At 39.6% G+C, this 17,511-nt stretch overlaps 1 protein-coding gene across 1 annotated transcript in view; it reads right to left on the reverse strand.

The window, feature by feature from the left end:
- Positions 1-16,144, reverse strand: part of HSD3B7 (hydroxy-delta-5-steroid dehydrogenase, 3 beta- and steroid delta-isomerase 7) — a 121,927-nt gene extending 105,783 nt beyond the window's left edge. Inside the window, 1 exon segment of the mRNA XM_053695294.1 lies at positions 16,048-16,144. The gene's annotated coding sequence lies outside the window, so the exon portion shown is untranslated.
- Between the last annotated feature and the right edge of the window lie 1,367 nt (positions 16,145-17,511).

Consider the following 17,511-nt stretch of genomic DNA (forward strand, 5'->3'; position numbering starts at 1 on the left):
TATATATACTTACTTATACCAATATATATATTGTATTTTTAGAAAAGGTGCTTTATTTAGCACAAAAAATGTGACGTTTCGGGGATCAGGTCTGGTCTGATGAAGGGGTGATTGATCCCCAAACTGTCACATTTTTTGTGCTAAATAAAGCACCTTTTCTAAAAATACAGTGAGTGCAAGCTTAATCTGTTCAGTACTAAATCGTGCCTGCACCCTGGTAGATGCTTTTTAAGTGAGAGTGCGCTTTCTCTGTTTTATTATATATATGTATATGTGTTGCGGGTAAAGTAAGAAATTGGGTAATTCTAGCATTACCCGGGTAAACCTGACATCACGGTGCTCGGATAAAATTCCGACGGACAAAATCCCGAAGCACATTCGTCCGTCAGACATATGTCCGAGATACAATGCTTCCGACTGCACGCCGAACAGCACAATCACGCAATCACGTAATTGCGTAATTGTCATCAGTAAAAAAGCTGAGAATTTAAATAAATCAAGATACATTCGGCCTAGGGCAGATACGATCCAAAATTTTCTGTTACAATCAGTGACTCGGGCGCCGCAACTGCATCTGGGAACCTATCCATGGGTCCCTACCCTCACGATGTACTTTTAACACATAATATAATTATAAGTTAATATGTAGTATATATGTATGTATGTATGTATATATATATATATGTATATATATGTATATGTATATATATATGTATGTATATATATATATAGCAAAGAAGATTATATATATTTATGTTATATATAAGTTGATTTAATTGTCTTTTATCAGTCCACTATTAAAAATGTTTTAGCTAAAACTGTGATTTTTAAGCTTCATTCCCACCCAGCAGCCGGATAAATGTCTTTCGGAATATTATCCGTCGGACAAATGTCCGTCGGACAAGCGTCCGTCGGATAACAGTCCGGCCACGGACATCACCCAAGCGGCTGTGGATAAAGCCCGATGTAACAAGATAAATATTCTCAGAGTGCATCGAGTCACCGCATCAAACATAGATGGACTGTAATTCACAAATCTTCACTATCTTTTTTTGCCTCCGCCTGGGGGTTCAAGGAGGGCAAAGCAACCGTGTAAACCTCATACCCCAAGGTTCACTTGGGGTGGATGCCAGAGGATCAGCAGGGCGCCCCCCTTCAATTCCCCCAGGCAGAGGCAAAAAAAATAGTGTAGATGGGGAATTTACATTACATCACGCTTTACCCACAGCCGCTTGGGTAATGTCAGGTTTACCCGGGTAATCCTAGGGTTAAACGGATTTCTGACTTTACCCGTAACATATATATATACTATAGGGCCCTTGACATGTGTGGCTCATTCTTGAGTTCATTTGGGTTGAGAAACGTGCACTAGAAGGCACTGGGACTGAGGTCATGGCATTGCATTTATTAGTTCCACCTTTACTTTGACTGTGGAACCCGATGTCCCCTCCCCCCTATTTATTTATGGTTCCTGGAGACACTTCTGCTCATTCTGTAACGTTTATCTGGAAATCTTGATACCATTTTTGTTATTTTCTTTTGTTAAACTCATTCTCTAAACAAATGATTAAATTGTGGAAAATATATGCCGTGCCTGAGAAGTGCCCTGCCTTTATCTGAAAATGATGGTTAATGTTCCTTAGGGCTAGATTTATCAAAGCTGAGGCGTACAGGGGCACGTATACGCGCCCCTGTACACCTCAGCTCGCCTGTGGCGGGGCGAAATTACCCGCAGGTAATCACTATTGCACACGAGCATAATTTTGCGCTCACATGCAATCCCGCCCCCTGCCCGCGCACAGCCAATCACGTGCGGGCAGGAGCTGTCAATCTCCTCAGTCGGATTCGACCGCGGAGATTGAATTTCACCACCTTAGAGGTGGCGAAGAGGTTAAGGAAGCGGCGGTCTGGTGACCGCTGCTTGATAAATTACGGCAAGCAAGTTCTTGTGAGAACTTGCAGCCACAGGGCTTTGGTAAATCGAGACCTTAATATATGCAATCTGAGACACGTCCTCTTCAATCAACCTCTGACCTTCGTCTCTCCACTCCAATTATCTCTATGTCCCTCTCTCGCCTCTAAGACTTCTTATGCGCTGCTCCTGTCCTCGGAAACTATCTACCTCACTGTATAAGATGGTTTCCAATCTTGTATAGGTTCAGACTCACTTATTCAGCAAGGCTTACCATCTCTATGCTTTTATCCTGCGGAATCTGTTAGCGCTGCGGAATCTGTTGGCGCTCTACAAATAACTAATAATAATAATAATAATTATCCTACCCAAAATAAATCTCCAACTGCCTGACTCGCTGCTGCACATACAATACACATGACAATCTACCCCAAACCTTATGTCTCTGCACCTTCAACCAGTAGACTGTAAGCTCTTCAGTACAGGGCCTTCTTCCTCCTGTACTAGATATCTTATCACAAATCCTTGTCATTGTATACCCCATCTCACATATTCTCAAGTGCGCTAATTCAACATGAAATATTAATATTTTAAATTCCAATGTTCTTCACATAGCAGAATATGTTCTATTTATTCATAAATACATATTTTTTGGTAAAATATGTCTATACCTATATATATATATATATATATATATATATATATATATATATACTGTATATATTATAGGTATAAATATATACAGATATATATAGGAATATCTTTTAAAATACGTAGAACAAATTACTATAATTTTTTTCAATACTTTTTATTGGACAGTGTTATTATGAGTGTGACTGTACTTTTAACGAGCGTAACGTTTAACCAGAGCTCTGAAGTCACAAAATCCTGGCACACTTAAATTCAATTGCGCTCGAACAAACGCGTTTCCTTTCAACTTGTAATACGCGTGCTTCTTCTGAAAATTGCACCCGCTTTTTGCTTGCGTGCCACAGCTAGTGCGCCACTTGTCTAGCAATCTAGCAATCATTTTTTGCTGCAAGTTTTTTCAATAGCCAAACTCCACCCACCTACTCTCCATATTTGAATGAGCCAATCAGGGCTTGCATCTGCAGAAGTCAATGCTTGCCACTGTCGTAGTAGTAGTTATTATAGTGGAAGTCTGGGAGAACTTTTTGGAGCTTTAGGAATATTAGGCACCAAAAGATATGTAGGGGCTTCCTGAGGAGATTATGTATAGGGGGATTGAGCCAGAACAATCTATGTCTTGCATGATGTCCAATGCTCCATCAGGGGTAGTTCAGTTAGTGTTAATGTATATAGAACATTATGGGAGCTATGTTGCCTAACGCAGAAGCCTGAGCACAGTGCTTGGCCATAAGAGAGTTAGTAAAGTGGTGAAAAAATACATTTCACATATGCACTCTAAGAATAAAATTGAGTAAGGGATAGAATGTACATGTACAAAGGTAGGCCATTATGGCATTCTGACCAGCTCAACATGTCTGATCCCAAAAGAATAAGGCTAAGTCAGAAGGTTCCCTGATTATGGATATGTGGGGATTTTATAAATATTAATGGCGTGTAACTGAGATCCTCAACATAATGTGCATGAAGGTATAGTAGTGAGAGGTTCATATAACTCTGTGCAAAGTATAGTCCTAGGGGGAAATTTTGTAGCAGTGCTAGTAGGACATATGATTATCATTAAGGTTAGGAGTTTAATGTTAAGTTAGTAATCTCAGCGCAGCAACCAGCTGGAAGAGTATATGTAACTATAAAGACTGCAAACCCTAAGTAAAATAGTCAGCTTTAGATTAGAGGTACTAAATCATGTGTGATATGAAGGAGAGGGGAAGACAAGCCCGATTATCAAGAATCCCTAACCCCTCTTGCAGTAAGTGAGTTAAATATAGCAGGTCAGTGTTGTGTGAATTAAAATCAATCTGTGTCTAATGATCAGTCTTGAGAATGGTCGTCAGCACCCTCCTAGTACATAGTTTTAGAATAAAGGAAAATAACAGAAATATGAACCATTGTATGAGACAAGCATAATTGAGTTTCAAACATACCCTATAAGAAGACCGTTTGGTATAATTTTCTGACAGGACCTCTATGTCCCCCAACCACACTCTAGAATGTGGCTACAAAACAGTATAAGGTTTTAGATTAAGAGTGAGTAACAAAAGTTTAAGCCTCTGCATAAAGCAGACACAGTTAACTGCAACCATGAAAACATTGCTTGGTATAGTGTTCCTACATAACCTCTGTACCTCACAACCCCATACCAGTATAGAGTTTAAAAGCAAGAGTCAAAAACAGAAATATAAACTTTTGTATAAGGCAAACACATTCAAATTTAAATTTCTAACATCACCTATAGAGATTAAACTTTGTGTATTTTTCTTAAACGGCCTCAGTACTCCTGTTTCCAATTACAGTCACGCTAGAATTGGGTAAATGAGGCTGACGGACTGTTAGTATATGTTTACCCCACACCAGTTCGAAGTTTCAAGAGCGAGGGAGTCACAGATGAGCTTTTTCCAGAAGCTGTGTTGTTATACAGCGGGCGGGTATTCTGATGTCTTGAAGTGAGGTCCGACAGACGAAGTAGACTGCGGTGTAAGTCAAGGGACCCGGAATGGGAGGCTATAGCTGATAGCGAGTGGAGGGGTCTGGAGTGGAGCTTTGTGATAGAGAGAGCAGTGAGTGCTTCAGTAAACCTCAGAACAGTTCCGCACCTGTCCGAAGGCGGTAAGATGGCTTTTACAGGCAGGGCTTTAGAGTTTTCCCTCAGCTTAGAATGGTCGGTCTCTGCTGTGTCTAACAGAAGGAGTTGATCATAAAGTGTGTCGGTGGTAGCGGCTGAGTCATACCTGTTGCTCTCAGTTAAGGAGTTAGCTGAATGAGGGGTGTCTATGGATCTCTGTGTGTAGATGAGATCAGTACTCTCTAAAGCTCCAGTCACTGGCTGCACAGGATTATGTCCCCAAGCTTGATTGCATTCGGTGTGCAGCTCTGAAGTGGGTAGGCTCTGTTGAAGATTTGGGGGTCGATCCGATAAAAATCGTCGCCCGCAAAAGCCGGCGACGCCAATATTTGCGCGGGTTTGGTATCACATATACGGCGTAACCTAGAAGTTACGCGCGTATATTTCTGCCGTCGCCCGTAGTTTTTTGGGCTATAGGCAGGTATACCAAACCCGCGCAGTTTGGTATCCAATATGCAGCGTAAGGACTTACGTGGCGAAAATGGAGAAAACTTACTCCATTTTCACCTCGCCACAAAAAGCAGCCGTAAGAAGCCTTACGCTGACTATTGGAGACCCGTAACTTCCTAAACAAGCTGCTAAAATAAACCTAACACCTAACGCATGCGCAATGTCTATCTCCCTGTCAACCGCGATCTTCTAAAATAAACCTAACACCTAACGCATGCGCAATGTCTATCTCCCTGTCAACCGCGATCTGCTAAAATAAACCTAACACCTAACGCATGCGCAATGTCTATCTACCTGTCAACCGCGATCCCCCCCCCCGAAATCCCTAATAAAGTTATTAACCCCTAAACCGCCGCTCCCGGACCCCGCCGCCATCTACATAAACTAACCCCTACTGTGAGCCCCTAAAACCGCCGCCATCTACCTTATCTATCCCCTAATTAGAACCCCTTACACCGCTGTCATCTACCTTATCTATCCCCTAATCTGACCCCTTACACGGCCGCCACCTATATAAAAATTATTAACCCCTAATCTAATCCCCCTATACCGCCGCCAGCTATATTAATATTATTAACCCCTAATGTAAGCCCCTTACACCGCTGCCATCTCTATTAAAATGATTAACCCCTAATTTAATCTACCTACCCCGCCGCCAGCTATATTATCTATATTAACCCTAAGTATATTATAGTTAATATAGGTATTACATTATATATATTAACTATATTAACCCTAATTATATTAGGGTTAATATAGTTAATATAGTTACTATAGTATTTATATTAACTATATTAACTCTATCTAACCCTAACACCCCTAACTAAATTTATATTAAATTTATCTAATTCATTTATAAACTAAAATATTCCTATTTAAATCTAAATACTTACCTATAAAATAAACCCTAAGATAGCTACAATAGAATTAATAATTACATTGTAGCTATGTTAGGGTTAATATTTATTTTACAGGTAAATTGTTAATTATTTTAACTAGGTACAATAGCTATTAAATAGTTATTAACTATTTAATATCTACCTAGTTAAAATAATTACCCAATTACCTGTAAAATAAATCCTAACCTAAGTTACAAATACACCTACACTATCAATAAATTAAATAAACTACAAATATCTATCTAGAAAAAACGAGGATTGAGTCCTTATTGAGGTGCGCAGGTATGAGATGCAAAGCACATAAACCAAACCCAGTCTCGGGGGAGGCAAGGTAATACCACACCACAGGCCACCCGATCTAACGGCAGCACTCCCAAAAGTAGGATAATGGCAAATATCTGTAGAAGCAGAGAACAGAGAGAGGCGCCTTATGGGACAGTATCGTAGTGTCGCTAATATGCAGATAAATCTGCATATTAGCGACACTACGATACTGTCCCATAAGGCGCCTCTCTCTGTTCTCTGCTTCTACAGATATTAAACATCTATCTAAAAATACAATTAAATTAACTAAACTAAATTACAAAAAGAAACAAACACTAAATTACAAAAAATAAAAAAAAGATTACAAGATTTTTAAGCTAATTACACCTATTCTAAGCCCCCTAATAAAATAATAAACCCCCAAAATAAAAAAAATTCCCTGCCCTATTCTAAATTAAACAAATTTCAAAGCTCTTTACCTTACCAGCCCTTAAAAGGGCCTTTTGTGGGGCATGCCCCAAAGAATTCAGCTCTTTTGCATACAAATACAATACCCCCCCCCCCCATTACAACCCACCACCCACATACCCCTATTCTAAAACCACCCAAACCCCCCTTAAAAAAGCCTAACACTACCCCCCTGAAGATCTCCCTACCTTGTCTTCACCACACCGGGCCGAACTCCTGATCCGATCCGGGCGATGTCTTCCTCCAAGCGGCAAAGAAGAATTCTTCCTCCGGCGATGTCTTCCTCCAAGCGGCAAAGAAGAATTCTTCCTCCGGCGACGTCTTCCTCCAAGCGGCAGCAAAGTCTTCATTCTTCCGGCGGCATCTTCAATCTTCTTTCTTTGCTCCGCCGCCGCGGAGCATCCATCCCGGCCGACTGCTGTACTACGAATGAGGTACCTTTAAATGACGTCATCCAAGATGGCGTCCGCCGAATTCCGATTGGCTGATAGGATTCTATCAGCCAATCGGAATTAAGTTAGAAAAATCTGATTGGCTAATTGAATCAGCCAATCAGATTCAAGTTCAATCCGATTGGCTGATCCGAACAGCCAATCAGATTGAGCTCGCATTCTATTGGCTGATCGGAACAGCCAATAGAATGCGAGCTCAATCTGATTGGCTGATTGGATCCTGAGTCCTGATAAACAAAATCTCTCCAGCATTGAGAGAAATCTGACACAATGTTTGTTGGCATTTTTTCAGCATTATATTGCAATGCATGTGCCTCTCCTTCACACCTATACAGACACCTGCCCAAACCTGCAACTGTATTTCCTTTGTAGTACACAATGTTTGTTGGCATTTTTTCAGCATTATATTGCAATGCATGTGCCTCTCCTTCACACCTATACAGACGCCTGCCCAAACCTGCAACTGTATTTCCTTTGTAGTACACAATGTTTGTTGGCATTTTTTCAGCATTATATTGCAATGCATGTGCCTCTCCTTCACACCTATACAGACACCTGCCCAAACATGCAACTGTATTTCATTTGTAGTACACAATGTTTTTAGAGTCATTTTATTTATTTGAATGTATTATTTGTATCTATTGCTCAACAAAATCAAGCACGCGTAGCATGTACACTGCCAGCTGGACAGGTTTCCAGGGCAGGCTGAGCTCCTGTCCACCCACTGGTACGATGGGGCAGAGAAGCATTACAAGACAGATGGTACCAGCTGGTGCTGATGGTCTTATGACTTGCACCTGATAACACCTTCGTAAACGCACCCCATGCCATGCTCAGCATCAAACCTCTTCTGTCCAGTTATTGTTTCCTGCTTGACAGACGCTTCTGCAAATCTGCAGCTTATTCTGATTTTGTTGGTGGATTTCCCTTCTCTGTCCCTCTGACCTCAGGTCTGTCCATTCATGTTGTGCTATTGTTGGTCATTATTTACCTTTCTTGTCCCTGACTTCTGTTCTCTGCAGCACATCTCAAGCGTGTCCCTTGCTCCTGCTCTCTGCAGCACATCTCAAGCTTGTCCCTTGCTCCTGCTCTCTGCAGCACATCTCAAGCTTGTCCCTTGCTCCTGCTCTCTGCAGCACATCTCAAGCGTGTCCCTTGCTCCTGCTCTCTGCAGCACATCTCAAGCTTGTCCCTTGCTCCTGCTCTCTGCAGCACATCTCAAGTTTATCCCTTGCTCCTGGTCTCTGCAGCACATCTCAAACGTGTCCCTTGCTCCTGCTCTCTGCAGCACATCTCAAGCGTGTCCCTTGCTCCTGCTCTCTGCAGCACATCTCAAGCTTGTCCCTTGCTCCTGCTCTCTGCAGCACATCTCAAGCTTGTCCCTTGCTCCTGCTCTCTGCAGCACATCTCAAGCTTGTCCCTTGCTCCTGCTCTCTGCAGCACATCTCAAGCGTTTCCCTTGCTCCTGCTCTCTGCAGCACATCTCAAGCGTGTCCCTTGCTCCTGCTCTGTGCAGCACATCTCAAGCTTGTCCCTTGCTCCTGCTCTCTGCAGCACATCTCAAGTGTATCCCTTGCTCCTGCTCTGTGCAGCACATCTCAAGCTTGTCCCTTGCTCCTGCTCTCTGCAGCACATCTCAAGCGTATCCCTTGCTCCTGCTCTCTGCAGCACATCTCAAGCGTATCCCTTGCTCCTGCTCTCTGCAGCACATCTCAAGCGTATCCCTTGCTCCTGCTCTCTGCAGCACATCTCAAGCGTATCCCTTGCTCCTGCTCTCTGCAGCACATCTCAAGTTTATCCCTTGCTCCTGCTCTCTGCAGCACATCTCAAGTTTATCCCTTGCTCCTGCTATCTGCAGCACATCTCAAGCGTATCCCTTGCTCCTGCTCTCTGCAGCACATCTCAAGCTTGTCCCTTGCTCCTGCTCTCTGCAGCACATCTCAAGCGTGTCCCTTGCTCCTGCTCTCTGCAGCACATCTCAAGCTTGTCCCTTGCTCCTGCTCTCTGCAGCACATCTCAAGCTTGTCCCTTGCTCCTGCTCTCTGCAGCACATCTCAAGCGTGTCCCTTGCTCCTGCTCTCTGCAGCACATCTCAAGCTTGTCCCTTGCTCCTGCTCTCTGCAGCACATCTCAAGCTTGTCCCTTGCTCCTGCTCTCTGCAGCACATCTCAAGCGTGTCCCTTGCTCCTGCTCTCTGCAGCACATCTCAAGTTTATCCCTTGCTTCTGCTCTCTGCAGCACATCTCAAGTTTATCCCTTGCTCCTGCTCTCTGCAGCACATCTCAAGTTTGTCCCTTTCTCCTGCTCTCTGCAGCACATCTCAAGCTTGTCCCTTGCTCCTGCTCTCTGCAGCACATCTCAAGCTTGTCCCTTGCTCCTGCTCTCTGCAGCACATCTCAAGCGTATCCCTTGCTCCTGCTCTCTGCAGCACATCTCAAGTTTATCCCTTGCTCCTGCTCTCTGCAGCACATCTCAAGTTTGTCCCTTGCTCCTGCTCTCTGCAGCACATCTCAAGCTTGTCCCTTGCTCCTGCTCTCTGCAGCACATCTCAAGCGTGTCCCTTGCTCCTGCTCTCTGCAGCACATCTCAAGCATGTCCCTTGCTCCTGCTATCTGCAGCACATCTCAAGTTTGTCCCTTGCTCAGGCTTCTTTCATGATTCATATAGAGCATGCCATTTTTAAACAACATTTTGATTTACTTGTATCATTAAATTTGCTTTGTTTGGTATTCTTTTGTTGAAAGCTAAACCCAGGTAGGCTCATATTCTAAATTCTAAGCCATGGAAGGCTGCCTCTTATCTCAGTGCATTTTGAAAGGTTTTCACAGCTAGACAGTGTTAGCTCATGTGTGCCATTTAGATAACTTTGTGCTCACTTCTGTGGAGTTACCTATGAGTCAGCACTGATTGGCTAAAATGCAAGTCTGTCAAAATAACTGAAACAAGGGGCAGTCTGCAGAGGCTTAGATACAAGGTAATCACAGGTAAAAAGTGTTTTAATATAACTATGTATTATGCAAAACTGGGGAATGGGTAATAAAGAGATTATCTTTTTAAACAATAAATATTCTGGAGTCGGCTGTCCCTTTAAATCACACTAAAACTGCAGTTTTTAATGGCTAGATCCCACAGAGGCATATATTTCAACTAATTTTAAGAATCTGCTTTCTGTAACTTAAAGGGACAGTAAACCCCAACATTTTCTTTCATGATTCAGATAGAGAATACAATTTTAAGCAATATTCCAATTTACTTCTATTATCTAATTTGCTTCATTTTTTAGTTATCCTTTGTTGAAGAAATAGCAATGCAGATGGATGAGCCAATCACACATCTGTGTGCAGCCACCAATCAGCAGCTACTGAGCCTATCTAGATATGCTTTTCAGCATGGGATATCAAGAGAATGAAGCAAATTAGATAATAGACGTTAATTAGAAAGTTGTTTAAAATTACATTCTCTTTCTAAATCATGAAAGAAAAACGTTGCGTTTTATGTCCCTTTAAGCATGAGAGAGGTAGATGAAATTGCATAGGAAGCTTATTTATATATATATATATATAATTTTTCTACATACCACTGTAAAATGTAATATATATATATATAAAGGGGAAAAATAAAACATGATAAGATGTTTAACTGTGATAAAATGTATTATGAGAAAGCGTCTGCAAAATATTTGTACATCTCTTGAACACTAACCAACCATTTCTACTTCCCAGAGCTGGATGAGTCACATTATTATGAATGACCCACATGTTTCTTAGCACTAAAACTATGGATATAATCATCATTACTTAGTATAGGCTAAACACAATTACACAAACCGCAGAGGCATAGAAGAAGGTTCCTGTATTTAAATATAAATATATATACTACATAGTTGCCAACAGTCCCTGATTTCCAGGGACAGTCCCTGGATTTTGTTGTATGTCCCTGGATTTTTTTTGTCCCTGGAAATGTTCCTGAAAATCTCTTTTGCACAATATTTGTTGTTTGCATAATATATATATATATATATATATATATATATATATATATATATATATATATATATATATATATATATATATATATATATATATATATATATATATATATATATATACACACACATACATATATACAGATATATAGATAGATAGATAGATAGATGATAAATAGATATAGTGTATTATTTAAATATAATTCATTCCTAATGGAATATTATTATTATTGAATGGGTTCACATATTATTTGTCTTTCTAATTTTGATGCCATGTTGTAAAAATAACCATATGCCCAGAATGTGTTCCAGAGACTGGGTAGGTGTAAGAGCTTGATGCTGTAATCTGTATAATAAACTATGGATAAATCTAAATTATACTATTACTTTCAAATGGGTGTGTTTTGATTGCAGAGCTGAGTGGGCGGAGCAGTTGAACAGTAGGTCGTCAATACTCCAGTAACCCGCTTGCTTGCTCTGCTGCAAAGTGTCCCTGGAATTTTTTTTTTTAAATGTTGGCAACTATTATTATGCACTTGTCAGATTTACACACTTCACATGGGAAGTGTGGGGTAAAAATTTCTAATAAACAAATTCTAACTATAACATGTCCTCATTAATAATCTAACTATTTTCATTGGAATCCTTGGGGGTGGGGAAAAAGTGACTTGTGCACATGTCTGTATTCTCATTCATAAGAGGACCATAACCCAGCATCCTGGTACGAGGTGTAGTGATACAGTTGGGTATCTCATCTTCTGCTACAAGTACAAATACAAATTATTGAAACCACAGTAAGTGCACTCTGACAGCAGCTACGACACCTTAATTGCCACACCCCCTAGTAACACCACTAATTAGATCTATTACTGTAAAAAAACTACATTTTTATAAAACAGTCAAGATGATACCACAGGTCACATTACTGAAAAATGCTGAGTATTTGAATGGATATTAAACTAAAAATTAAATAATTTACAATGTATTTTCATTATTTATTCTGCCCACTTTTCCACTTTCAATATATTCTTTTTTCTTTATTCACCAGTAGAGGCTAGAAAATAACTTCCCAACATTTTCTGGGACTGGGATGCTGAGAGCAGAGTTCCTTATTGGTCATTGAAGAGGAAATAAGATAAACATACTCAAAGCTTTTCAAAGAATATGTCACTGGACTGCAAAACAATATGAATTTCAATAAAAATAGACTAGATGCTTTTCAACATGTATTTTGTCTGCAGATACTTAGCAATGCATTGTAAAAACAACTGTTCTGTTCCTTTAATGCACTAGAGAAATAACATAGACTGGGCCAGGAAACAGCAACACCCTCTCTATCAAAAATAAAATGTAATCTCTTATTTCTAATTATGGGTTACATGACTGTCTAGACATTATTTGACCATTGAGACATGCAGTTATTTGACTCTCTAGATACTGGCTTAAATGGTACAAAACTAAATATATATTGTATTTGTCTACGCTCACATTATGTATGTGCCCTGTGTATGTATGTGAATGTGTGTGTATGTGCCTGTGTATGTGAATGTGTGTGTATGTGCCTGTGTAGGTATGTGTGTGTGTATGTGCCTGTGTATGTATGTGTGTGTATGTGCCTGTGTATGTATGTGTGTGTGTATGTGCCTGTGTATGTATGTGTGTGTGTGTATGTGCCTGTGTAGGTATGTGTGTGTGTATGTGCCTGTGTATGTATGTGTGTGTGTGTATGTGCCTGTGTATGTATGTGTGTGTGTGTATGTGCCTGTGTATGTATGTGTGTGTGTATGTGCCTGTGTATGTGAATGTGTGTGTGTATGTGCCTGTGTATGTATGTGTGTGTATGTGCATGTGTGTGTATGTGCCTGTGTATGTTATGTGTGTGTATGTGCCTTTGTGTGTATGTGCATGTGTGTATGTGCCTGTGTATGTTATGTGTGTGTGTGTGCCTTTGTATGTTATCTGTGTGTGTACATGTATGTTTCTATGTGTGCATGTGTCTTTGTGTGTATGTGCCTTTGTATGTTATCTCTGTGTGTGTGTATGTGCCTGTCTATGTTATCTGTGTGTGTGTACATGAATGTTTCTATATATGCATGTGTCTGCCTGTGTGTGTATGTGCCTGTGAATGTTATCAGTGTGTGTTTGTGTGTGTACATGTATGTTTCTATGTGTGCATGTGTCTGTCTGTGTGTGTGTATGTGCCTGTGTATGTTATCTCTGTGTGTGTATGTGCCTGTGTATATGTATGTGTGTGTGTGTACATGTATGTTTCTATGTGTCTGTCTTTGTGTGTGTATGTGCCTGTGTATATGTGTGTGTGCATGCATGTGTCTATGTGTGAATGTGTCTGTCTGTGTGTGCATGTGTGTGTATGTTATATGTGTGTCTATGGGGCATATTTATCAAAGTGCAAGCGAACATGATACAATGCAGGGTATCATGTCCACTGCACATCGCTAAATGCCGACATTTATCATTGCACCAGCAGTTCACCAGGTTGTGACTGTACTTACGTTTGTAGAACTTATGCAGGTTTGCACGCTCTCATAGTTGACAGCTGATGTTGATACAAGAGTAGCGTATCATGTCCGCCGCACATCGATAAATGCCAACAGTATTTATCATTGCACAAGCAGTTGTTGTGAACTGCTTGTGCAATGGCGCCCTCTGCAGATTTGTGGTCAATTGGCCGCTAGCAGGAGGTGTCAATCAGCATGATCGTATAGGATCGTATAGGATCGTCCTCAGAGCAGGAGGACAAGTTATGGAGTAGCGGTCTTTAGACCGCTACTTCATAACTGCTGTTTCCGGCGAGCCTGAAGGTAAAACAGGGGTATCAAGCTCCATTCGGAGCTTGATAATTTAGCCCCTTACTCTTGTAAGGAAAAACAGGGGTATCAACTATCAAGCTCCATTCTCTACTTGTACACATGCTTGTGAATTTGTGTGTGTATCTGCATGAGTATGTTGTGTGTGTGTGGGGGGGGGGGGTTGTGGATTTTTTTACACACCTTGGGTCTGCAAAGTCACAGGTGCAAAAACCAGCAACATTAGTCCCTAGATGCCTTATCTCTCACAAAACATAGTTATAGAGAAAGAGTGACCTTGTCTGTGTAGATAAGCAAATTTATCTAGATAAATACGCACAGAAATATAGATCTAATGCAAATCAATAATATATCTAAGTTCCTCAGGTTCTGAGCCCTAATGCATATATATAACATCATAAAAATGATCTGCAAACAGCAGAGATATAAAAACTGAGAGAGAAATCTACACGTTTATATAACTATTACACTGGTGCACAACATAACAAGATGAGGATTGTAAGGGGTCTTTTACAATAAGTGGGCTGAATGGAGAAACAATACTGCAGACACATTTATTTATCAAGCATATTTACATAATGTTCAGCTGTATATTGTAGGACTATATACATTAGCAATATTTGCAAAAAGTTGAAAATAAAATAAAGTAAAAATAAAATCAACACATCAAATATATAACACAGTTTCGTCTATCTTAATATCAATGGATTTGGTGGCAAATATATATCAATACTAATAAGAATTTTCTTTCAAAATAATGTTCAATGAGTCTCCATATAGGTTAGCCAATCCATTCATACATACAGCTCTCTTGCCATGGACCAGCATGTAATATTACAATACAAAGTAATAGCTACTGTCCTTGGCTGATAGGTTTGCACTGATATGGATGCAATCCCGAGCAGCTTGATACATATTGTGAACATATAGTTCTGTGACATTTTGGTGTTAACTGTTTTTGCAAGAGCAATTTAATCTTTCGTCTCATGCTAAAATAACATTGGTGTGTTAAATGTCAATGTGAATTTCATGCTAGTTCCTGAGAATAATATGTGAGAATTAACCACTAATATGTACAGCACAGTATGTGATGCTGTGTGTGTATGCTAGGTTATTGTAAGTGACAGTGGCATAATGTATGGTCTTTATAAGGTTCAAATGTGACAGCACACTCATTCTGATATACATATTCTAAGTCTTAATTATATACTCACAGTACACACACACATACATACACATACATACTGTGGCACATATACACACTTAGCGATACATATATATTTAGGCACACATATACAGTGGCACACATATATACGGATACATATATAATCAGTGCTACACGCACATACATACTTACAGATAGATTTATTTTTTTGTAAATTATTTTTATTTATATTCAGTGCTATACACACACTTACAGATACACATATATTCAGTGCTACAGACACTTACAGGTACACATATATTCAGTGCTACAGACACTTACAGGTACACATATATTCAGTGCTACAGACACTTACAGGTACACATATATTCAGTGCTACACACACTTACAGGTACACATATATTCAGTGCTACAGACACTTACAGGTACACATATATTCAGTGCTACACACACTTACAGATACACATATATTCAGTGCTACACACACTTACAGATACACATATATTCAGTGCTACACACACTTACAGATACACATATATTCAGTGCTACACACACTTACAGATACACATATATTCAGTGCTACACACACTTACAGATACACATATATTCAGTGCTACACACACTTACAGGTACACATATATTCAGTGCTACACACACTTACAGGTACACATATATTCAGTGCTACACACACTTACAGATACACATATATTCAGTGCTACACACACTTACAGGTACACATATATTCAGTGCTACACACACTTACAGGTACACATATATTCAGTGCTACACACACTTACAGGTACGCATATATTCAGTGCTACAGACACATACAAGCAGGTTGTGACTGTACTTACGTTTGTAGAACGAATGCAGATTTGCAGGCTCTCATAGTTCACAGCTGATGTTGATATAAGAGGAGGAGGCGTTTCATGAAGGGAGGGGAAAGCAGGAGGTGGTTATGTGCAAGAAAGATTGCTGCATCAGACTGTGTGTCTCAGCACATATTGTGCCCTATATACAGACACACTACTATGTCCTCAGTCAGCTTGCCACATATCACCTCTGCACAGTGGGAATGAAGTTGTACTTGTCAGTTTCAAGACCAGATGAATAGATTGTAAGCTCATTGGACCAGAGGCTGCTCTTAGTATATTTGCATTCTCATGCTGCTACAGCAGAGATAGTGGAATCAGACAGCAGGGCATTTTCATAATGCATTTATTTATTTATTACAATGTTAATGAAGGATCACAGCTTTCCAATGTTACTTTTATTTATATATGATCTTGACTTTAGGCAGCTAATTAACCAAATAATATATTCATAACCAATAAATGAATTAGTAATTAATTAATTACAATGTTGATGAAGAATCTCCACTTTCAAACACTATTACAGATATGTACAGATGATTTTGATAATAGGTAGCTAGTTAACAAAATAAGGGAACATAGGCAGCTTTTTATTAGCATTATGCATTTAAAAATAAAAGCACAAATTATTTTCTTTTTTTGCATCTTATAAATATGTGTTGATGTGGAAAATTGCAATAAGATGTGTGTTTTGCATTCTGTTTTATTTACACTTGCCTAGAATTTTTATTTTAAAATCTTGATCATTTTAGGAGATTGTGATTAGCAGAAAAGTATAATAATTCTTAAGCGATTGTAAATCTGAAGTCATATTAAACCGGTATAAACAGGTCCTTGGGAAATCAGGAATCATTTCACATAGTAATTAGAATATAGGTACCTCCATAATCTGTTTTATATTTATAAGATCGTTGAATGTATAGATGGCGCTGGTCTTGATACTGATATAGCAATCAAGGTGGAAATTTCCACTAGATGAAAGAAAAAATGACTTAACCAATATATTTAAGCCAACTTTTATATGTGCAGTATACTCACTCCATATATTATGGATGATCAGCCGATTTGTACAAGATTGGATCCACTTGTGTACTTTAGGTTTCAACCAAAATCCAGTAAAAAATGTAATCCAGTGATGTCACAGCAACCAAGTACACTGTTTTTAATTTGCTCTTGAGAAAGACGTTTTAAACGTTGAAATGCGTTGAGCTGAGCTTAACAATAAAGTTCATTTTTTATCTGACACATAGTGTCTCTTCTACTTTGTTGCTGTGACATCGCTGGATTCCGGTTTTTAATGGATTTTGTTTGAAACCTAAAGTACACAAGTGGGTCCAATCTTGTACAAATCGGCTGATCATCCATAATATATGGAGTGAGTATACTGCACATATAAAAGTTGGCTTAAATATATTGGTTAAGTCATTTTTTCTTTCATCTAGTGGA

The sequence above is a fragment of the Bombina bombina genome, chromosome 11 (assembly GCF_027579735.1).
Source record: "Bombina bombina isolate aBomBom1 chromosome 11, aBomBom1.pri, whole genome shotgun sequence".
Taxonomy (NCBI): Eukaryota; Metazoa; Chordata; class Amphibia; order Anura; family Bombinatoridae; genus Bombina; species Bombina bombina.